Source organism: Haplochromis burtoni, unplaced genomic scaffold (genome assembly GCF_018398535.1).
Source record: "Haplochromis burtoni strain Fernald_Lab_line unplaced genomic scaffold, NCSU_Asbu1 Contig_17, whole genome shotgun sequence".
Taxonomy (NCBI): domain Eukaryota; kingdom Metazoa; phylum Chordata; class Actinopteri; order Cichliformes; family Cichlidae; genus Haplochromis; species Haplochromis burtoni.
Genome location: NW_024582378.1, coordinates 2347096 through 2371699, shown reverse-complemented (window position 1 = coordinate 2371699; position 24604 = coordinate 2347096). Strand labels below are relative to the sequence as shown.

The window sequence follows — 24604 nt, the reverse complement described above, 5'->3', positions numbered from 1 at the left end:
CAGTCCCTCAGAGCATCCTCCTTTTCTGGGGTCCATCTCCGGATGGAGCGCATTGTGACCGGCTGCCTTTGGATGAGGGGTGTGTATTGTGGCTGTAGGTAAACCAGGTTGTGGTCTGACTTCCCTAGTGGGGGGAGAGGGGGGGAGAGGTACCACCATTTCCAAACCATGCATCATAGCAGGTCATCACCACAAATCACCCCTGACACCTGTCTCCACCCATCCACCCTGCCTGTACCCTCTTCTTGTCCTCTCTTCTGCACTGTCTGTTTCTTTGGATGTTTAACCCCAGGTATTTTGACTTCATGCACGTTCACTGTCTATGGTCCTTGCATCTTCAGTGTTACACTTGCCTCTCTCATTGACACACGTATATTCTGTCATACCACAACCGGCACAGAGGCGGGGCTGAACAGGTGTTTGGAACGAGTGACTGATTGTGACTCTTCTTATGTTTCAGTGACAGTCGAGGAAGGGAGCAGAGTGACTACTGAGCGGGAGTGTCTGTGTCCCGTGCGTTTAAGCCGAAACCACGGCTATAATAAAATAAGTGTGTGTCACTATACCCACGGGGTGTGTGTGTGTGTGTGTGTGTGTGTCCGACGTCACAGTCTGGTCTCAAAAGTGAAGCCAAAATTTTACCAAACCAAAAGGTTTTTTTGGTGGTCCCAAAATTCATGAACCGAAGCTTGATGATGAGTTCAAAATGAAACAGAAGACGAGGACCCAAATGCAGACTCAGACAATGAGCTTAAACTGAACAATTTATTATGAGACTGCTGGCAGTAGTTCAAAGGTAATGTTAGGGGAACACTGGAAAGTATACAGTATGAGCCACTATACTGAGAAGGGCAATCAGGGAAGTGAAGACAAACAGGAGTAGAATGAAAAACAGGTGAAATAAGTCACAGAAGACAAGCCAAGGGAAACAAAACTAAAAACAAAGTACAAGAAATATTAACTCTCAAAATAAGCAGGAAGGGAGATAAGTGAAAACAAAGATACAAGAAGGAACTAAACACAGGAGGATTCATGCAAGAGGATCAAGCACAGAAGGAGAACTCAATTTTAAAGGTATTAGTATCAGCAGGACTAAATACATTAAAGGAGACAAAATGCATGAAAAAAAAAAAATACTAGGTAAAGAAACACAAAAAATATTTGAATTAATAACACTGGCAATCCAAAACAACTCCAATACTTGGTAAACCAACCCGGGACCATAAGAAAATGAAAAATTTAATCTGAGCATGATGGGTAACTACTGTTGGTCCTTGCAAAGACAGACAGAAACTTGTACAAGTGCAAAAACAAAGTGCCTCAAACCTTTTTTAGCACGCCAGCCTCTACCTTTTATTTTGAACCAAACTGACAGAAATATCTTTTAATGGATCTTCTGGTTTGTTTTCAAAGTAAAACACATTAAAACAATTTTGGTTGGAAATGGTTATAATTGCAGACATTGTGTTGATAGATTATATTATTATTTTAAAAAGACAGACTGATGTGTATCAAAAAAAAAAGATGAGCAAGGTTAAACAAGATTTCATATCTGAAATAAGTGTGAAAAACGAAAAAGAAAAAAAAAACCTGTTTGTTATCATACGATGTATCATTTCCTTTGAGAAACAGGCTGAGATGCAGAACCTGAACATTTTACCTTATGCAAATATATATTTCTATATTTAGCCATATTTATGATAATTTGGTAATAATAGTGCAAAACTTGTGTCTTTGCCCTCCCCTCATCTGTCTTGTTGTCAGTCTCTTGTCTGTGATGTGGTCCTAAAAGTCTCCTTCTCAGACCCAGTGTAAATGGTGTATCCTCGACTCCTTATCAACTAAGTCCACCCACTTAGAACAATTATTACAGCCTTACTACACAATGTTAATCGAATCACAAGGGTTTTAGTCCTTTTACAGCAAATCTGTGTCCCAGGTCTCTTATTACCTGCTATCAGCCTCAGAAGTGGTCCATTTAGCACTAATTATACATTTAATATGCCAAATATAGAAAAAACAGAACATAAACATAGAAAAAAGCATATTTGCTAAATGTCAGTATACTATCAATGCCTTTTGATCACGTTGAGCTTCACAGAGCTGCTAGCTTGGCTGTAGACTCTTGAGCTTTCAGTTTTATAACATATTAAACAGACATTGTGTCTCGGATGACAGACACCCGAGAAGTCGTCGTAATCAGTGACACAATGAATGCATTTCAAGGATCACAACAAACAAAATAAATAAAACAAAATACAATAAAAAGGCATTTGGATAATCAAATGTCAGAACTAAATCTCAGGCCTGTTTGTCGCACGTCTCATTACTGTTCCTGGCACTAGTCCTCTCGTTTTCCATTTGCTCTGGACATATGGTCTTCTATATTTAAAAGCAGTGGATAGAGGACTGTAGGGTATGACTTCAGTGGCAAACTGCCAACCTCAGCAGCCATCTATCCTGCGTGTCAGTCAGGGTGCGCTTTTACTCAATTTGCACAACCTTGGCAGAGGTTTTCATCTAAGCGGCAGGGCCCACACATTGCTGCCTCTCCCCAGAGGAATGATAACAACTCTGAATTCCACCTAAAGTTATATTTCATGCTAATGAATTAATGTGCCCATTTCCATTTTCAGCCTGAAAATGTGCTCCTCTCCAATGCCAAAATGAAAAATCAAATCAGTCTTGTCATTTGCAGCTGATTTGTTAGGGTCCCGACTCGCTTTCCTTCTTTTCCCCTCAGCATAGCTGATGAGACAGCACAGCTGTGTTCCTGTTAGTGATTCTGATAACACCAAATTAAATGCCTTCTGAGAGAGTTGCGACGTTAATATGGAAACACAAACGTCAAGCTGACTCAGATCAATAAATTAAACACTGTATAAATTTACCATGCACCTCCGTCTCCCTGCCACGTTACAGATAAAGATCGTTGATAGATTCTAAAAAGGAGGTCTGGAAATGTTACTGCTGGCCTCAGTTTGTTGCCTGAAAAAAAGACATATCTCCTTTAAATTATATTTAAAATTAGAAAAATGTTTTGCAGAGGTTTTGAAACTGTTACAGTGTTGTGTGGAGTGAGACGTTAGCTAACACTTGCAGGCTTTTGATTAAAAACAGCAACATACGGCCAATCGATTTGGCCCCATCGCTGCTGTCAACAGGCTGTGGCACAAATCTCGTGGGGGGCAATTAAGAACTTTTAAAACTTACTGCCCAGTTGCTGCATTTTCCTGGCAGCACTTCTGAACACGGATACGAGGGTACCATTATCTTCCATTATGAATGATTACAAGCTTTACCCAGAAATCATACAAAAGGACCCTCCTTTTAACCCCAGAGCATGCCTGAAAATTATCTCATTTTCTTCAGCATCATAATGAAGCAGTGATGGCTGTACACTGCAGCAGGAACCAATAATAACTAGCTCATCATACTTTCAGAAAAACAAGAGTGCAGAGGCAGTTCACTAAAACATATGTCCTGTTCACATAACAGCCCCTGTATTATGGGAACCTTTGTTTAATAGGGTTGTGACACAATAAGCCAGTGTTTTTAAAATGTTTAAAACCTTTGTTAGTGCCGGAGGATAGATTTAATCATCTTGTCATCTTGACGTCGTAACTTTTACCTTTATTGCATAGGAAAGTGAAAGGGAATAAGTGATGTGCAGGAAATGCTCTTGGACCAACCCCTGCAGAAGAACTATTGCCAACACCATTACTGCGCATCCAACAATAATTTTCAATGGTAGTCTTGGAGTAAAACAGACGCAGTGAGACCACTGGAAAACGTGCTCTGCTGGTGTTGTCACTGGCAGGACACCAACTGTGGACAATAGGGAAATGTTGCAGATCAGAGTCTACCTTTTAACACGTTTAGGAATGTGAAGGTGGGTATTTTAAAAGTCAGCTCAACTTTTATTTGAGCAGCGCTGCATGAGCCCTTATATTGTAGTAAGTCTCATTTCATCAGTTCCCTGAAACAAGTCATTCTACCTTCTCCCTCTTAACTCTTTTCCCCATAAAGACATCATTTGACAGCCTCCCTATTTATGAGGCTTTTTTTAAGGGTAGCTGCATAGGCAGAGACCTCCCTTACTTCTGGTGCACACCCATTTGTCATTTCCTTCTATAAGCAGGCCTGAAATATGACAGTAAACAGCTCAGTTCAGGAAACAGCTTCAAGGGTTCCTCCTACTTAAAAGGTTAAGAGGAACTGTCCCTTTAAGCGAACTATTTTCTGATTGGCTGCACCTTGCAAATAAAATGCTTGAAGAGCAGGGACTGGCACTTCGGGGATTAATTATGCGAACTGTACAGTGACCTTATTATATGATACCCCGGCCATGGTTAACATGATCGTCTGCCAGTCTAACTATAAATAGTGGGAAACAGATGAGATGATACAAGACAGAAGCTTCTAACACGTCAGTATGAAAGTGAATTTTTAAATATTAATGGCAATAACAAAAAATATTAAATACAATCCAGAAAGCCCAGTTTGAGTAGCAGATCCATGACTTTTAAGCCTTGTCAGAACACCACAAAGCACTTTTAATGCTGAGGAACTAGTTTACATCAGGCATGTGTGCTCATTTATTTGACTGACTCCTGCAGAGACTCGGCAGATGATATTGCATTCTGACAAAAACTGAGCCAAGTTCTATTCTTTCATAGACAACCCTGTGTTATTTTGGCAGAGCTCTTTGCATCAGCTCCATTTCATCAGCCTTAGCGACTCAAATGAATGAGCGGGTTTGTGAAGGCTGAAGCTACAGTGAACCTATTTAAAATTGTAGTTTACCATATTGTCTGCTACAGTATATGACCAATTTGAAATCTCATTAGATTCTCTCACCGGGATCTTTTGGCTGTAGAGGCTGGAGGTCACCAGGAAATGTTGGACTTAATCTCAAACTGAATACTTGAAATACCCACCTAAAGCAGACACGCTAATTGTAAAGAGTTCCAACCAGTTATAACAGACCCCAAGGTAGAGGAGCATAAACACTGGAAGCAGCATGATGCATGATCAATTAACAAGCAGCTGCAGCAGGATTAGGAATACTAATAATGCTCTAAGAGCTAATCTATTCTACCAGCAGCTGATGTGCTAGCAGGTTTCACCTTCTTTTAATCCCTTTACTTTAACTTGTCTCACACTTTTAAAAAAAAAAACAAAAAAAAAAACAAAACCAGTCCTATTCTTCATCTATCCTCGAAATACACTGATCTCTCTTTGTGAGACTGTAACATACGACAGAACAAATCTCTGATTTTGGTTTTTCCAAATGAAGTAGACCTCTGAAGATAACTGTCTGCAAGTTTACTCCCACACTTTAAACTTCAGTAAGATGGCAGAGCTCAAAAACACTGAAACCACATTTCCAGTGTCCAGAGAAGGGAAAACAGAGGAGACTAATAATAAAGCAAAGACAGAAACCAAAAGCACACAAAACCTAACAGTAACCAAAACCCAAAGCCTAAAGCACACAAAACCCCAGAACCATGGCAGGACAAGAGGATGCATTCGTAACAATGCAGGCTGGTGCTAAGTAACAAATTAAAGGCACACAGATTAATTTCACTCACTCACTGACACTAAAGCACACACTTCTGGGATGGTGTGTAGCACACAGCAGGTAATGCTATTTATCATAATTCTGTTAAAAATGGCCTATAACATCAGCACCACCAACTAATTTTGCCTTAACAGTATCAAAATGGATGAGTTAAGTTAACTATGGAAACCAAATAAGTCTAGGGGAATTAACTCAGTTTTGGATGAAGTGTCAAGTAACTGCTTTTTTTTTTTATTTTAAAGTTAATGTCATTTTCTTTAGCACTTAATGTAAACATCACATCCATTTTAAAGTTAACTGTCTGAGCTACCACAGCAGACATCCTCACTGATGGTGTCGTAGCTTCAGCTGTGTGCACAGTTCAACAGAAATACAATCCAATATTTTGTAAACCCACAGCTTTCCTGAAACAAGTACAGTTATACTGTTTTTTTTTAAATATACAAACTTAATCAGCAAGTTTGTCCAAGTGAAATAAAAATAAGTAGCTTGTGAAAAAAAAATGTCACATGAACTTAAAAGATTTAAGTAATCCCATTTTTAAATTAATTTAAGCTTACCCAACTTATGCAGTTTACTGTGCACAAATTCAAAGCACCTTCTTTGACATAGAACTACATTGAAACATTGAAACTACATTAGGTATACCTGTTCTTTACTGCTAATGTATTGTCAGCCAATCACATGGCAAAAGCCTAAAGGGGCCCAATGCAGTGCAAGCAAAGTGTACCCTAATGCAGTAGCAAGTCTGTTTTTGGAATATTTAAATAATTTTTAAAAGCTATGAGGGCTGATTATTTTTGCCCTATACCACAACGACAGTGAGGACATGCAGCAGATTTATCAGCTCGTGGCTGAAGTCAAAAAGATCACAGGTGCTGTTAAATTTTGGTGTCCGCAAACAGGTGTCTCACATTCCCGAGAGCTGGTCTGCATCTCTAACACTATGCCATAGCAACTGAGTGTGTTCCTGTGGCTATGTGGAGTTGCCTTTTGCAAATTTGTCAGTGTGATCTTCTTTTTTCCTCCCCAGCCAGAGCTAATCGATTCTCCACAGGCTGGTGGGCCGAGAACTGCTGCTTTCTGTCAAAGCCTTGAATGAGCTGGTGGGTGGATGGATTACTCCATTGTAGCGAAGGGCACGCAGCTAGAGATTTCACATTATATTAAATTAAAACCTGTAATTACAAAAACAATCGCCTGAAAATTGGGCAACCCTATTTTATTTTAATGAATGATTTGATTTTCATTTAAGACAGAAAATAGAGCCGTGCAATTTTTCCAGGAGTGAAGGAGGTTTTTCACAAGGATCTTAGGAATTAAACCCCGGCCTTATCGCAAGCATTTTGAGTTTAATAATTAAGTGATGGCAACACAGCGCTCAGGAGATCTGTGTGCAGCATTGAGGTTTTTTACTCTGATTTCTCCAAAGTCGAGTGTCTCAACTCAAGCAGGTCATATTCTTTGTTATTTTAGAGCTGGAAACATGAACACCAATTAAAAGAATCAGACATTGTCCCTTCAACAGCCATCAATTCTTGGATTCCCTTTAGAGCACTGAAGAGTAGAAGAATCTCATTAAAATTGTTGGGATTACAGTTAATAGATTTCATTTTTTCTCACTTAGAAGTGGATAGTGCACACACTGTGTTTTGGAAATGGAATTGGGATGAGCATCAAACTCAGAGAAACCAGAGGACTTGTTCTCCCCAAAATCGGCACAAAGTCATGCCTCATTAAAGCGCACAGGTATGGGGAAACCTGTTTAAAAATCCTTCTGGTAACGAGTGAACTAGAGATACGGAACTCAAAATAACGGACTCCCTTTTGTGATCCAATTGAGATCAAATGAACAGACCTGTGATGAAAATAGTTTCATTAATTCTCTCTACAGAACAAGAGACAATGTCAAACAAATCCTTTTTATGCTGGCAAAGAGAAACTGCCAGTTGTAGTGGATCTTTCTTGTCGTTTTCACTTAGTGGCTGAAAAAAGAAAAAATGTGTTGTAGATGTTGTAATAGCCCAGTCAAAGTCCAGACCTCAAAAGGACTGAAATGATGTAGCAGGACCTTAAGAAAGCTTGTGAATAAACAATGCCTGCAAACCTCAACAGACTGAGGAAATGTAAAGAAGAATGGGCCAAAACTCAATAAAGTGAGAGACTGAATCACTGGGTGTACTTAGTTTTTCACCAGACTGCATAGACTCCTGTGTTCTCTTTCACACACGCGTGGAACCACTAAAAGAACTGGACCCGTGTTGCATATATTAGTCTGTATTTCAAACTTTTGGCATTGTACTTGAATGGTTGCAGATAATGTGGTGTTCAAACTTGAGTCATCCTGTAAACATTAGTCTATTCTGTCATGCATAAATGTGTCCAGCCACAAAAAGTGAGAATTCCTCACTGGGAGCCCAGCTGTGAGTTGGCTAAGTGTGAACAGAGAGAGGAGAGAGATGGGGGCATTAAGACTTGAGGATATGGGAATGCCAGATGGAGGAGAGAGCACGCAGCCGTCCCATTATCCGATTATACATCACAAGAGAGAAGCAAAAGTCAGCAAGTGACTCATCTTTTTTTCTTTCGTTGTAATGTTACATTCACATACAGCAGTGTACAAGCAACATATATCGCTTGGGATGCCAGTTATGATGTTTTTTTTCTTCCAACAAAAGATAACAATTACAGAGTAAACCCCTGACTGTTCTGTTGTCAGTGTCGTAGCATTAGGGAGACAGAACTTGAACTCGAAGTTTGACATTTTATTCGAGCGAAGCAGAAAAGCAAAACACTGAAAGTCTCGCAAGTAATTGATCCAAACGGAGACCACTTTCATGGTGTAATAGGGCAATTAAATGTTTAAATAAAAGAAAAACATGGGGTTCAGGGACATTACCAGAAAAATATTCTGCTTTTCTGAAATCATATAAGTACAAATTCCCAAGAAAAAAAAAATACATATTCCTCAAAATTATTTAGTAACAAATTTTTTTAAGACTAAGTGTTGCAGTTGCAATTACCCAGACAGCAATATTAATTACCCTATGGATAGATACTGCCTGGACTTCTATATTAGCAACCCAGCCAAACTCCAAGCCTTTGGAATTAACCGGATTCCTCTTTGCATATGAAGATGTGACAGACAACAGATTTAATCAAAGGAAAGCTTTTTAGATTCATAAATTCCATATCCTGATTGAAATGAAGGCTTAAACTTGAGTGCTTGCTTTACAAATGTTTCCTTCTGGTCCTTGTAGATGTTGTTGCTTATGGAATTATGAATTTCACAAATTCTCAGCAGCACTAATAAAGAGCTTTTGCCCCATAAAATCTGATAATACTCTGTTTCTTCATCACTCACGTTTCTAACTGTGTGTTTACACAAGACTCTGCATTTAATCATTAGTTATTACTCAGCTCTGGCTCTCTTCCACAGCTTGTTTTGGGGTTTTTTTGTCCCATCTTGCTTGCAGTACCTCTAACTGGTTGCAGCAGATGTCCGCCCTCTCCTGAGCAGAGTTCTGCTGGAGGTTTCTTCCTGTTAAAATGGAGCTTTTACTTCCCACTGTCGCCAAGTGCTTACTCAAAGGAGGGTTGTTTGATTTTTGGGGTTTCACTCTGTTATTGTAGGATTTTTACCTTGAGGTGTCTGCTGCTGTGAATTGAATTGAATATACTATCTAACATGGTATTCAGTGTCACTAGATAGTATGAATGGATTATTGTAACAGTCATTTCAGGAAATGTGTGCTTTTTTTCTATTAGCATGTAATCTAGCACTGACTAGAAGACACATGTTTCTTTCCATTGCACCCTTACAGTTTATGTGTGCAGCTTGCTACCTGTAAAAGACTCCATGGTAGGAGGACCCAAATGCAGGATACACAAAATTCTTTAATCCGTGTGGCTTAAGGCACAGAAAAGCAATAACAACGGGAAACAACGCGTGCAGGTTCAAAACTCAGGTAAAAAGTACAGCGTAAACTTAGAATGTAGAAGGGACTGTAAAAACTAGAAAACACACAAGTGTAACCTGAAAGCTTTACAGCTGAGCTAAACAATGACAGCCTGATAAGTGAGATGAGGTTTATGAAAGCTACTGAGGAGACTGATTACTAATTGAATGCAAGGTGTGCCACAACCTTGGCTGGAACAGGAAGTGGCTAATACAGCACAGGTGAGACTAAACGGATCCATTTATCATGAGCAGCAAACTGCAAATGGAAGAAATGAAAAGTGACAGGAATACAAAAAGATCAACGAGACAAAAGAAAACAGAAAATGACTTGACAAGCTCAAACATCCTAAACCATAGATGCACAGTTTGTGGTGTTATGTCTCCATAATGATACATTTTTAGACTTTCTTTTTGGGGGGGGGGTGTCACTGAATTAGCACTGTACATTAGCATTGTATGCACCGTGAACATCTAAGTTTCATTTAACTTTGTGGAAAAGCTAGCATGGAGGTAGTTTAACTGAAAATAACTCCTGTCATAGCCTGCTGCTTGGGACAGAGACCGCCACACAGAAACACACACTAACAAAGCTCCACTTTCATCCCTGTGAATCTTATTTACACACTTCAGATGACATCCTCTGAACTGAACCGACAGCTAAAATTGGAAACTTCACTGAAGCAGGGAGAAGTACCTATTTGAAAACATGAATGTCTTGTTCCGATCAGTAATCTTCTATATGCTTCCCTCCGCTACTCCAAAATCCCCCCTGATCTCTCCACTCATTTAGTGCCAGTCCACTTCCACCTGTTCACGTCTCCCTTTGTGAAGGTGTAATTTTTCACTGCACATAAGAGCCTGGCATCAGACATAATGCAAGGTTTTGACCTGGTTTTTTGTGCCACTGGGGGAAGATTTTACTCTCTGAGAAATAGCTGCAATTTTTGCAGAAATTAAGATCTATTTTGCTACTTTAACTTGCTGTTTGATGCAGTTATAATGAGTCAAATGGCACTGAATTTCTTGAAATGTGTCCTGATTCTAACACGGGGACAGAGAGAAGGTGGTGGTAATTTTAGAATCTGAAAATACATTTGATAAAATATTTATACAGAATGAAAACCAGCCACAGAAACAATCAGTGATGGTAAATTTTCTCTTTCCGTATGCAATAAAAGAAAGTCTTGACATGCAAGTCTCCTTTTGTGGCTCTTTTGAATTTTTGATGCTTGCACTGAATATTTATCCCAGAAGAATTTAGTTAACATTTTTATCCTTAAAATACAATGAAATTAGTATAATATATTGGAATTGGATTGTCTTTAAGTGTCTTAACTCTGTAACTGAGCTTTTATGTTCAATATGTCTTGTTTATAAAAGTCAACCTGCAACCTCCAGGGCTCAAAAATGAAGCCAGCATGTAAGTTCCTCTTGCGACCACTTGAGGTTGACAATCCTCAGATATTAAACTTTGCAACAATAAAATGGATGTTTACAATCCGCTACCAAAAACGGTTTTGACCTCTATGATTAGTTTGTCTATGATTCTGTGACTACAGATGCAGCTTGCTTGCATGCTTGCTACCATTTGCAAATGACTGAAAACTCCTACCTGTCATCCAAGTATGTTAACATCCATCTGGCTACAAACTAATATATGGCAGCAGCAGCCAAAATGCTGATGTAGATGCTTTAAAATGCAAAATGGGGAGGTTATGATGGCTTTTATGTTTGTTTTCATCTCAAATATATTAAAAGTTATATTATTGCTTTATATTTTTCTTTTTTCTTTTTTTTTTTTTAAATGAGAATGTTTCTGTCCTTCACCAACATGAAGATTCTTACAATTCGAAAGGGAGAAATGTCTAAATTCCACACAGACTGTCCTTGTACAGGCTTGTGTTTGCTCTGTATGCTTTCAGGTGTTCCCATTTACAGATACCTGTGTTCGGGAGGGGTTGTTAGAGCATACAGACCATTGTACAATTAGAACATATAAAACCAATGATGATGACTCTGCTACTAAGAATAGAGCTTCTCATCGGTGAGGCCATGTCACTATTGGCTCATTGGCTTATATCAGTGTTCAGTTAGTTCAGTAAGTTCAATTATATTAAGGGGGCAAACAGTGCATGTAGTCTGAGAATGTAAAGTGAGAATGTCATAACTGTCCTTTCAGCAGCTTACACTCTATTTTTCCTAATTTCATGGCATGCAGCAGCGGAAATTTAATTGCCCCCATATCTGACCCTGCTTTCAGATGTACACAAAATGATGACACGGTCATCGCTGACATTACTTTATAAAGACAGCTTTCCCCTCTAGCCAGGAGCCGTCCTCTTTATCTGCTGTCTCTTTGTCCTTCATTCTTCATACTTCTTCACCTATCCTCCCTGTTTCCATTTTCCCCTGTAACCTTGTGAGTTTGCTTTAATATTCATGGTGATTGAACCTGCGGGGAATTCAGCATGTCTCTCTAATTTATGGGAGATTGGCTTCATTATTCACCCAGTGATTTAATATGCATCATAGGATTGGTGAGTGAACATATGAGACAGGAAATCTGAGAAACCTGCACTCGGGATCACAGTGGTGGTTGGAGTTAAACTTCTGAAGAGTTGACTGATATTTTCGCCCCAGGCGGTGACTCTAAGCCCCTCTTTTGTCAGTTCCTCTCCTTACACTGTCACTCTCCTTTTACCTCGTTGTTTTTAATGACATGGCTCCATGAATAGAAATAAAAGCTTGTGGTTTATTTTGGTATCGTGTTTGTTAAAGTAATTTTTTTGACATCTTTATGTCAGGTGAAATGTTTAATGTGCCCTGTCTTATTTTTATAGGAAGTAATGTAAAACTACTTCTCAGCAATGCCAGGAATACCTACAGTGGAATACCTGGAGACAAATTTCTTAAAGTGCCAATTTTATACCACCTAAAGACATACACTGTTGCCAAACGTATTTATTCTTCTGCTTTATAAATGTATATGAACATGTGTGACATCCCATTCTTAATCCATAGTGTTTAATATGATGTTGATCCACCCTTTGCAGCTGTAACAGCTTCAACTCATCTGACTTTTCACAAGGTTTAGAAGAGTGTTTATGGGATTTTTTGATCATTCTTCCAGAAACATATTTGTGAGGTCAGACACTGATGTTGGAAGAGAAGGCCTCACAGAACACGCTGAGGTCAGAACTCCGTGCAGGCCAGTCAAGTTCTTCCACACTAAACTCGCTCATCCATCTTTTGTGGATCTTGCTGTGTGCACTGCTGCACAGTCCTGTTGGAACAGGAAGTTGCCATCTCCAAACTGTGCTTGGACACAGTTAGTAGGTGTGTTTAAGCCACTGAGCCAATAGTGACGTGGCCTGGGAACATGAAATTGTCCAAAATGTTTTTGGTATGCTAAAGCATTAAAGCCCCCTTTTTTCCATTAGTACCTAATTGGATCGACTTGCTACAACTCAACTGTGATCGACTGGTTTTCCATTACAATTTAGTGCCTTCTGATGTGTGTGGTCGTTGTCAAAGCAATGCGTCCAAGCATCCCGTGAGAGCAACCCATTCTTTCACAGATGTTTGTAGCAGCAGTCTGCATGCCTAGGTGCTTGAATTTATACACTTGTGGACATGGAAATGATTTGAACACCTGAATTGAAATGTTTGGCTGGGTGAGCCAATCACATAGCAGCAACTCAGTGAATTTAGGCATGCAAACATGGTAAGATGACCTGCTGAAGGTCAAACTAATCATCAGAATGAGGTAGAAAGATGATTTAAGTAATTCTGAACCGGCAGACAGGCTGGTCTGAGTATTTTACAAACTGCTGATCTGTCTGCTGGATGCTCATCTCTGAGCACCCAGCAGCACAAGACAGTTCATAGTCAGACTAGTCCACAGACCACTGAAAACCCATCCAATAAATGTTATTCTGTAAGAGCCACTGGTGAGGATCAATCTTCCGACCAAAAAGGTTTCTTGTGGTGATGGAACGTGGGTTATAGCATGTTGTTTAACCCAAACCACCAACACCAACCAGTCAAAAGTGAAAAGTGAATGAAAAAGAAAAATCAGAAAGCTGAAAAAAAATGCAAAATAAAGGGTAAGACGCAAAAGGTCCCTACTTGATGTGTCAACAAGTTGTGCCACCACCACCTCTCCAAACTCCTTATGTAGACTTTGTAGTTTAAAAAAAACCTGTTGTCTCTTGCCCAATATTGCCAAAGGACATCTTGTGGTTTGTGATGGCAAGTCACACATCGTAAGATCCACACATCACCATTAGTTATTTTCACTTTAGTTTACTTTGTAGTCACTACATTCAGTATATTTTGATTGTTGTCCAATATATTGTTTTATTATTAAATTAGTTTATTTTTCCATCACACCTTACAATGTTGACATGGAGTGCATATCAACACTGCAAGGTCACAATTTTGTTTTATGTTGTAGCCTCATTGGACTGAACCACATGCTTCATTGCCGGGATGGCAGCTGATAAAGAACACCCTGAGAATACAATGGAAACCCTTAAAATCCCCCCAAAGGCCAAGTCATCAAAAGATTTTGACTAGAAGACTTTGACTCAGAGATATATATATATATTATACACACACACACACACACACACACACACACACACACACACACACACACGGCAGGTCACCAGTCTATCATTGCACTAATACAGACCACACCTATGTCCAATTTAAAATCCACAGCTAACCTAACATGTATGCTTTTGAACCAAGACAAAGCTGGATAAGAGAATCCATGCAGACTCAGGGAAAACATGCAAACTCCATTTTAAAGGTAAGAAAAATGCATTGGGTTGTTCTTTTTTTTTTTCATTAAAACTGCACACAACACTACCTAAAATATTCTATTTAACAAAATGCTGACTCTTTTCTCTTCCCTGTATTTCTCTTTGTTTGTCTGTCCACATCCATGCATACATAGCTATCTCCAGCAACCCGTCTTTCCTTAGCTGGCTTTCCCATAAGGGCCACATTCCTCCCAGCTCCACTCTCTGACACATTTACTCTGTGTTATCTTTATCCTTTCACCTCCCTATGCTAAAATGGGTATTTGTATTCCAGAGTCAGCCTGGCAGGGTATGCTTATCTCTTCAGAAGGCCTTTGAAAAGGCTCCGATTCTGCAGAGGCAACCTCTGTGACATTTCATGACACATTAACAGAGTTCAGTAGGCAGGTCACTAACTAGACAGCTATTGGTAGCAGATCCATCAAGGCTATGATGGGAAATGAAGTATTTGGTTCAGCATCAAACAAAGCACGTTATTCCCCAGTGCAGGTGAGCAGGATGGGGAATTCCTAACAAACCACGCCTGGCTTCCAGATGTGTACCATGATAGTGACAGACAGATGTGACCTGTGTAAGGTATTTGAAGCTGAGTGGGCTTTGTGATTCTCAAGTTGCTATGAGTACTGAGACAAACCAAAAGGAAAGTAGAGACTATGATACGGATTGAGATTACCTTAAACTCCTGTGGTTTTATACAGATTTCTCTGGATTTTATAATTCTCAAAAAGCCAATGAGAAGTGGAAAATGCAGACAGTGGCTTGGGTGTAGATCTAAGTGCACAGACAGTCATAATAATGGTCAGTGAAGTCTGGTGTTTGCTTCAGACCCATGTAAGTGCTGTGGCTATGAAGACAGATATAAAATGCTTAGAGTAAACTATAAAACTAATCATGTATTCACTTCATTCACAAGCTTTTATTTATTTTTATAGTTTTAACAAATATTCTATGAAAATTAGTTATGGGATTTATTATTTTCATCTAGTTTACTTAATAAAACTTCTATTAAAGTGGGAACTGTTATGCTAATTTATAGTTTCATCTTTCTAATTCTTAGGCTTTCTAGAAGAGCTTTGCAAAAAGCCTTCTTTATCTCATACTGGGCCTTGGTGCAGTTCCTCAGGTCCTTTTCCACTAACCATGATAAGTGTGTTGCTCACGTTATTGTTAATCTTTATCTGCCACCAGTCAGCAACACCAACCTCACTAGAACCTGCTGTGGGGCCTGAGCTACGGAGAACGTTCTTATCTGGTCTCACTTGCCTTAAAGTAATCGGTCAGACCAAGTAGTCCCAGAAAGTTATCAATCTAGCTATAAGCATGTTTATGTGAATAAAGCAGTGTTGTTAGCGATCACAGAAAAGCATGAACAAGTTATCTCACTGGGCCCAAAATCCTGCTTCGTAGAACTGGCCTCTGGTCCACTGCTAGCTCTAATCTTTCAGATCATCTAATCTAAATCTAATAACTAATGTTTATAAATCTTGTTTAACTCTTAAATGATCTGTTTCTGAGTCCAGTTTTGTGATTTCCAGAGACTCGACCAATTACAACAGCAAATCCTTGTTTTCAATCATTGAAAGAACAACAGCCATAGTGGCCTTTTTTTATGCACTGACATACTTTTACTTAAGTAACATTCTAAGTGTTTTGCTTGTAATTGAGGTTACTTTAACAGCGTAGTATTACTAAATTGCATTTAAGTAACAGATCTGACTCCTGGTGGGAAAAAAAAAACAAAACACTGTTGCAGATGTCCTTGAAAGAGCTTTAGGAAAATATTTGAAAGAAAGAGAAAAAACAATGAAATGTATTTGGTATTAAATCCTCCACACATGCTGCAGTACATCATCTGTGTGCTAAATAGAAAAGTAATTTATTCTCTTGTAAATATGAGGGGGGGGAAACTGTCTCCACTTAGAAAAAATATCAGATGCAGTTCTGTCTTTCCTCTTACAAAATACACTGCAAACATACTAAACTGTGTTACTATGCATGTCAGCTTCTTTTCCTGCTCATGTGGACTTGTGTTGTCAGCACAGCTGGCCCTCAGCTGACAGCAGTGTAATGTGTGGATGGTCTTCAGGTCCTGGCACATTTCTTCTTGCAGGCCCTCTTGGATAATGTTTTCTCAAAGCTGTGAAAGCTGTCAGGGCTTCACTGCTTACTGGGGCATGTATCATCTACAAGCTGCCTCAGCCTCTGTTCTTTTTTTCATCTTTGTCCTGCTTCTTTTATCTTTTAAGGTGTGTAGTCACGCTTTCAAGCTGTATATACTGCATAATGTCTCAGAGAGGGAAATTACTTGAAGAATTCAGCTTACACATCCACTGATATCGTAGTTGGTAATTTACCGTAGATTAATATACACATTACAGCCTGTTCAAATACGGTTTAGTTTAAGATCTGATCTTGTATCGTCCTCGTTGGTGATAACTATGCATCTAAAAGCTACTCAGTAAAAGGTGAACAGAAAACTCACCAGCTGCATCTCTACAGCCATTGAAATAGTGAGACACCTTGGGCTCTTTCCTCTTCCTGAAACTTAGGCCATTGATAACTGCCTGGCTGCAGCCTCTTTACTACCTGTTCCCATCTCAGTCCTGCCACTCTGATGTCTACGACGATGTCGAGCTGCTAAATGTTTTCACAGACCTTCCTTCTTATTTCGCCTTGTTGGCTACAGCCATCTGATGCCAGTTTTCTCAGGGTGTGGCCGAGCCTTCCCTGTGCTGGTGCTCTGTCTGCCGCCATAAGTTGACTTTTTTTCTGGCCATGAGATCAAGAGAATTTGGTTTAGGCACTAGATCATAAAAGTCTGAACTTTCCACATGTTGGCTTTTTGTTCTCCATTTCTCTGCTCCATACAGCAGCAATGATTTGATGGTAAATGGCCTGTATTTGTATAGCGCTTTACTAGTCCCTAAGGACCCCAAAGCGCTTTAAACATCCAGTCATCCACACATTCACACACTGGTGATGGCAAGCTACATTGTAGCCACAGCCACCCTGGGGCGCACTGACAGAGGCGAGGCTGCCGGACACTGGCGCCACCGGGCCCTCTGACCACCACCAGTAGGCAGCAAGTGAAGTGTCTTGCCCAAGGACACAATGACCGAGACTGTCCAAGCCGGGGCTCGACCCGGCAACCTTCCGATTACAAGGCGAACTCCCAACTCTTGAGCCATGATCGCCTTGATGCTCGAATTGAGCAACTTGTTGCGTTGGTGGATCTCCTTGGAGCTATAGAAGCTCTGATTTCATCTCAAATATCTTCAGAACAGAGTCTGCCCCATCTTGCTTGTCTGTCACCCCACCGTTAAGAAGTTTGCTTCTTCTAGGAGTTCATGGTCCAGCCAAATGAGTTAGTTCCTGCCTTTATTGACCTTCCATGTCTTGATCTTAACTGTGTGGTTGTTCACACCTGAGCTTAGGATGTTGCAGGTCAGGCTGAGATTGTCCACAGACATGGCTCCATCTCCAAAGGCCATATTTTGTGTGCTTGAGAACAATGTTGCTCAATTTTTACATAGTTTCATCCTGGTACTTTACATTAGCCAACTTTGTTAGGATTTCACACCAGAAGTTGACTCTTCAACTTCTTTTGAACAATCTTTTATTCTCCTGAAGAATTTCTGCAATTTTTCCAAAACTGCAATAATCTCTGTACACTAAATTTAAAAATGTTATTAGTAGTAGTTATGAGGCATAATTGAAACAGACTGATGTGGAATCATAATAAATAATAACAAATATATGGCATCATGTTAAGTGCACACTTTTGAGGGAGAATTTAACAGTATTTCATTATGATATTTGTAACTAGCCTTGAAAGGATTTGAAGTTGAAGTCATTGTCAACTAACCTGAAGGATGTGGAATAAAAGCATTAGATATTATCTGCTGGGATCTCTGGTCCAATAGTATGAGCACTGCTACTGTTTTTCTGTGTTGTGTTCCCCAAGAGAGCTTGTCAACAAGACAGCTGACACGAGGGCCACAAACTGAGTACTTATTCAGATCAAAGGTATGGAAGAGATGCCAGAAATGTGTCAAAACCGAAGAAGAAGTGGCGCCATAGACACCTGCCTGTCCTGCAACATGTTAATCACTGTCAGCTTCTTTACAATGATGTCAGGGTGCACAGAGTGCCATCAACGACCTGCTGTTATGGAGAGGGAATTTTGTGCTTACAGAGCTGTTTAATGTCTTAATAAAGTCACTCGTGTGAAAAAGATAAACGTCTGTTGCAAGAAAAAAAAAAAGAGTTCCCCTGTGGAGAAGAGGTTACATTTCTGCTGAAACATGGAAAAGTAGATACTCAAGTGATGCATTTTCTATTTCTCATTCTCTGCTTGGTAAAAATAACTATTTGCACAAAGCAGAATGCAATTTAAAAAGTCGTTGCAGAAACCTTTGGGCCCAAACTAAACCTTGGTTTCTGGTGGGCGGAAAGGGAAATATAAATTGTTTGTTCTTATTTCTCACAAAGAAAAAGAAAATTGAAATGGCAGCTGTGCATTTCAGAAGTTTTCCCTTTGCCACAGAAATGCCTCCGCTGTAAGGACAAGTAAAAACCCTGAGCCTGTGTGATGGCAAAACATCACAAAGGCTGGAAAGGAAAGGTTAAAACAAAATGAAAGCACGTCCGTGAATTTACCTTTAGACCACTGGGCAGTTGGAAATCTAGAGAAGCTCAGCTGATGAAAAACTGCAGAGAAAATCTGTTAGCATCGTCTCAGCCTCTGTCTTTGTCAGAGTGACTGGAAACAAGAGACAGGTGGGAACAATTAAGAAACTGAAGAGGTGGGATGATAAACACATGAGGTAATACTACAGGAGACACACAAGCAAAGCTGGTAACCAAAATTGAGAAGGCCAAGAGAATCCAACAGAGAAAAGAATAGACAGAAAAATAAGAGAGAGCCAAGGAATCACAACGTAAAAACTAAGCAAGGTTGGCAGAGTCTCGTTTGAAGCCTGAAGTTGAGACCATTTTTTTAACTGCATTATTTTCTTAACTACAGACGACTGCTTTTTGACTCCCGTAAGGACCATAATTTACCATAAATGACTCGCCAAACAAAAAAAGTAAGAGCCAATGACTTCCTTTAAACCAGTGGATTTGACTCTAGTGGGGGAAAATGGAAGTTTTAATTGTGTCTGCAGTGGCTTCAATGTTCAGACCGGAAAGCTGCGCCAATTTTTTTTAATGCAGTGATTGTGCAGTTTTTCTTGTTAGTTTGTTGGTGGCATGTTGATGCAGTAATTGGCATTGTTGACTCGCAGTAAAAACTACAAATTTTCATGCAAATTGTTTTGCCTGCTGCAAAAAATTAGCAAGTGCAACCACATGGATAAAGTGGAGTAATTTAAAATAAAACATTGAGTTGAAGGATGAGAATAACCAGTGATTGACGATATGCACAAATCATTTACAACGACCTCTAGCCAACAACTGTTTTTATAACTCTGAACAGAAGTATTTGGAAATGCTCTTAACAATATCCTTACCTAAATATATATTCAACTTAGTTTGTTGTACTTTTTCATAATCAGTCATGTCTGTGTAGGCATGTGATTGTGATTGGGGGATGTATGGAGAAGGTTCAGTTTAGGAATGAACAAATGAAAGTGAGCTGGTATATTTTTAATCTTAAGGACTATGAACTCTGGAATAACATTTAGATCATGTGAACATAGAAATTCTAGATTTAGTTGTGGTTAATCTAGAAGGTCTTACAGACACTTTAAAAAACAGAAGTACAGTGAATAATAATAACCATAAAGCAAAACTAACTTCTCATAACTATGAGGATTTATGGGGGGTTTCAAAGCTAGCACATAACCATGAAATTCTTCCACAGCTAAACCTGAAGGAGACACAATTGCGGTATCTGTCTTCGGTTTGCTTCAAGGTTGGAAATATTTCCCGGATCGCTTCTGTCAGGGCCTCCATGCCTCCACTGTTGCCCGTCTTTGTCCTCTTTTCCCTGTTTTCTCCTTGCCCGTTTCTGTTTGGTGGTATTTGTGCAGTTCTCATTCTAAGAAAGGAGGATCCTACGATTTTTGTCAGTGCCACTGGTATCGGTAAGCACAGGATTACCTCCTGAAGGAGAATGTCTGGCCATCAGTTGATGTCCTGAAGCTCAAGCTCATTTGGGTTATGCAGCAGGACAACAATAATGTAAAAAGTGAATTTTGTTTTTGTTTGGGTTATCTTTGTCAAATATTACAATTGTTTCATGATCTGAAGAGTGGCAAATACTTAAAAGGAAGAAAGAAATCAGGAAGGGGGCAAATACTTTTTCACGGCACGGTTTGTTGTGCAAGTAACAACATGATTGTTTAATTAGTAACTGCAATGTAATGTAGTACTATAACCATATCCATTACATCACTGCATTATAGACAAATGTAATGTATACAGGCCATGATGTACCAATGTATTAGTGAGACAGTGCTGTTATTTCCTTCTTGTCATTTTCAGAAGTGTGGTGTCACTGTTGGGAAGCAGTTTTTAATGCCTTACTTGCACTTCCTGCTAGGATTGAAAGAAATTAAAGCACAAACCATGGTCTCCTGCCTGATGAACCAGCAACTTAAGTTCAAGGTTTTTCACAACAGGGTGTATCGAGGTTTGGGGAGATTTGTGATCTTGGTTAATGTGGACTCCTGGGTGTTGCTGGTCTCAGTCATCTAATCATCAAGCCACAGTACTTATACCCCAGTACTGTAACACTGAGGCCATCTCCAGGTGTTTTATAAAGATTTCCTCTGTGCGCTTGATCCTCTTGTGTACCATCCTGCTCTGTTTGCTCCAGTCTGATTCACCAGCTCAAGGCCTGAACATCATTCACACGACTAAATATTTTGACAGCTAGACAGCTTCTGGTCACAAACCTTTTTTTCTTTTTTTTAAGTAACAGGCACCTCCATCGTCTTCAGCCAGAAGACTTCCTTTTGTTCCGACTTCCCTCTCTCTCACCACCTGCCTGACAGTTAAAGTGCAGCCTGGAGACAATCAAACGCTAATTACTTCAGACTCAACTCCCTTCAAACCTTACACAATGAGCACTTACCTCTTTCCCTGCATTACCAGTAATTTGTGTCCCGTTTAAGGAGGGAAGGATGTTTTGTTTTTTTCAGTTTCATCAGTCAGAAGGGTGGGGAGCTTTGTGAGTCCTGGACATGATGTCAGGATGCCGACAGCTCCTCCTCGCAGCTGAGTTATTACTTTGAGAGCTTGACTGCAGGTACAGCACTTTTTTTACACTACACCACTGAGCTACACAAATGCGTGTTTGATCAAAGGATTAAGCAGAGAAAAGATCCTCTTGTTTCATTTATTCAGTCAATATGGGGCCTGTCAGTTATTCTCCTCCTTTTTGCATGTCAAAAAAGTTTTAGTCAGGTTGCTGCAACAAATTAAAATTCATTTATAGGCACTTAGTGTTAACAGCAAAACAAAAGATTTTGACCGCTTTTATTTTTCCCTCCTTTACCTCCCTCAGGCGGTGTTAATTTGGAGTTGCATTTTTCCTTACTCGCAGGATAGGTGCAGTCCTGTTCATTAATATTCATTGTAACAGAATAAGTTAAACACACACTTTTAAAGTAGGACTGCTCAATGTTTTGCCAATTTCTTTAAAAAGAAAAGAAGTTGAGCTACATCAGCACCTAAGTGTCGAAATTTGTGACAGAATTATTGAATTTCAGTGAAATCCCTGCATAACACAAGGGTGAATCACATTAATGTATATTTAATATCGCAGGATCAGTGCTGTAAGTGTGTCTGTAACTGTAGGTCAGTTGAACCACATTACAAACACCTGCCTAAATCAGTAATACCGCCAGTTCAGATATTTCATGAATAAATACCAGGTGTATTGTATAAAAGAGAAAGTTACATGATGATCTGCACCAACTTGCTCAACATCTGATCCAGCTGTGCAGCACATCTGACACACCTAACCCTTAAGTACTAAATTGCTGTCGTGTTCAATTTATTTCGATCATGTAAACAATATACAGAAGTTAGGAAAGGCACGAGGAAAGTCACACAGCTTGACGGAGGACCCGACGAGGAACTGAGGGAGACGCAGACAAAAATACTCAGAAGGATAACGAGGGATGTGGGAACACAGCTGACACTGATAATCATAACGAGACAGGACAGGAGCAACCACAACATGGCGTATGCTGACGGGAAACTGACAAAGTAAAACAGGAAGTACACAGGAGGGGGAGAGAGAACACGGGGAGAGCAAAGATATAACGGGCTGGGGAAAACATGGAATAAAACACGAGGAGAAACGAGGCTTGGGAACTCACAGATACATGGAGGGGGACACGTGGGTTAAAGACACGAGGGGAAATCTAAGAAACTAAACCGAACAACCTAGGAACCATGGAATAAATAAAGATCAAAATACAAAAACACAAGAAAATTATGACCCAGGATCATGACAATAATACAAGAAATCATATACAAAATAAAGCAAAATGCATAAGTGCAGCCTTCTGGACAGCTTTGCAAATCGTGCAAGTTGTAGTTTCTCAGTAAATGCAGGGGAAGATGAATTATTTTCAAACACTTTGTAACTCCTCTGTCTTATGACGTGCATTTTAGATCACAAACTGTTAAAAGCTCACTTTTATTTATTTATCTTAGACTGGTTACCTGTAAATGGATGGATCCTGGCAGCCTCCAGTTCCCAGGGAAAATCTATTCCTTGACTGGTTGGCAAGTGGTTGCTGGAGGTTTCAGTCGCAAAGAGGGTGACACACCAAAAGCCTTCTTACAATTTCTTTGATCAACAGCAGATTACCCCAGTCATCAAGATGCTAACTTGCCACCTACTAGCAGGAAAGTAGTGAAATGTGAAAGTGTGACGCAAACTAGAAATGGACTTGCACAGCTGAAAAAACATCCCAAAAGAGAAGAGAACAGAGGAAACAAGCATGTGGCTGTGGCGGTCTGAGCCTCACCGTGTGTTTCTCTGTTTCCTGTTTTATTGTGATAGTCTCTTTTTCTCTGTGAGTTATGTTATGTTCTGCTTCCCCTGTCTCTTCAGTCAGACTATGCTCAGTTGTGTTCCCCAGGTGTGTCCTCTCTGCTCTCCTTCCCTCTTGTGTATATATTGTCTGTGTCTCCCCTTGTCTGTTGTTGCGATCTCCCTCAATGTGTGGGCTTGCTGTTCAGTGATTCCAGTCAATATGCTGTGATATCTGCCAGTTTAGGTTCTGTGTTTTCTTGGAACTTTAATAATAAAGCTCCAGTGAGTGCAGCCCTACATCTGTGTTCTGCACATATAAGGTCAACATAAAAGATTTCGGCTCTTCGGTTCTGAGGATCTTGTCTCAGAACAGAGAGCAAGTTCCCGATACTTAAGCTGGGCTTATACTGTGCGATTTTTGGCCCATTTTGAGCCAATTTTTCAGTCGTGCGACCGTTTTGGTGATCGGCCTGATTTTGGCCTTCATCGTGTGTCGTGCATCGACCAGCTCCCCATCAATCACTTGGTCGTGAGGGTGTCACTGCAGCTTCTCACACTGCGCACGCGCAAACACATAAATGTCGGTGAAAAAGACGGAGTAGCATGGCAGTGCAGCGTGTGATCTGGAGACAAGCGATGGAGACACAACTTGTACAACTTTGGCAAGCTCATCCGAGCCTTTTCGATGTGGCCTCACAAAATTATCACAACCACAATGTGGTTTATTTTTGTATGATATGTATAATTATGTAACTATATACTCTATATATCTATGTGCACTGAACATATATATTTTAACTTTCATGTAGATTCTTGAGCACAAGACATTTTGCTTCACCATGGTTTATTAGGGTGGTACAGTAACAGGGTAGTTAATGCTGCTGAGAGTTCTCCTGCACACACTCTCAACATCTTTCATGTAGCACAACCAAAACAGTAACATTGTAACAGTAACATTGTAACAGAGATCCTGAACACATCACAATAAAATATCATACGATATAATCACACACACACACACACACACACACACACACACACACACACACACACTTTGAACCCACACTGAAGAGTTTTTATATATGAAAAAGCATGTAATCTATGTAGTTATAAGATTGTGCCACTTGCTGTATAAGATTTAATAATTAGGATTAATGTGTGATGTTTGACCGTGTCATGACTAGGGATGGGTATCGTTTAGGTTTTATCCATTACCGGTGCCAAACCGGTAC

The 24604-nt window shown here is 39.8% G+C and overlaps 1 protein-coding gene across 1 annotated transcript in view; it reads right to left on the bottom strand.

The window, feature by feature from the left end:
• Positions 1–19131, bottom strand: part of LOC106632641 — a 24453-nt gene extending 5322 nt beyond the window's left edge. Inside the window, exon 1 of the transcript XR_006054073.1 lies at positions 19034–19131. The gene's annotated coding sequence lies outside the window, so the exon portion shown is untranslated. The remainder of the gene's footprint in view (positions 1–19033) is intronic.
• Between the last annotated feature and the right edge of the window lie 5473 nt (positions 19132–24604).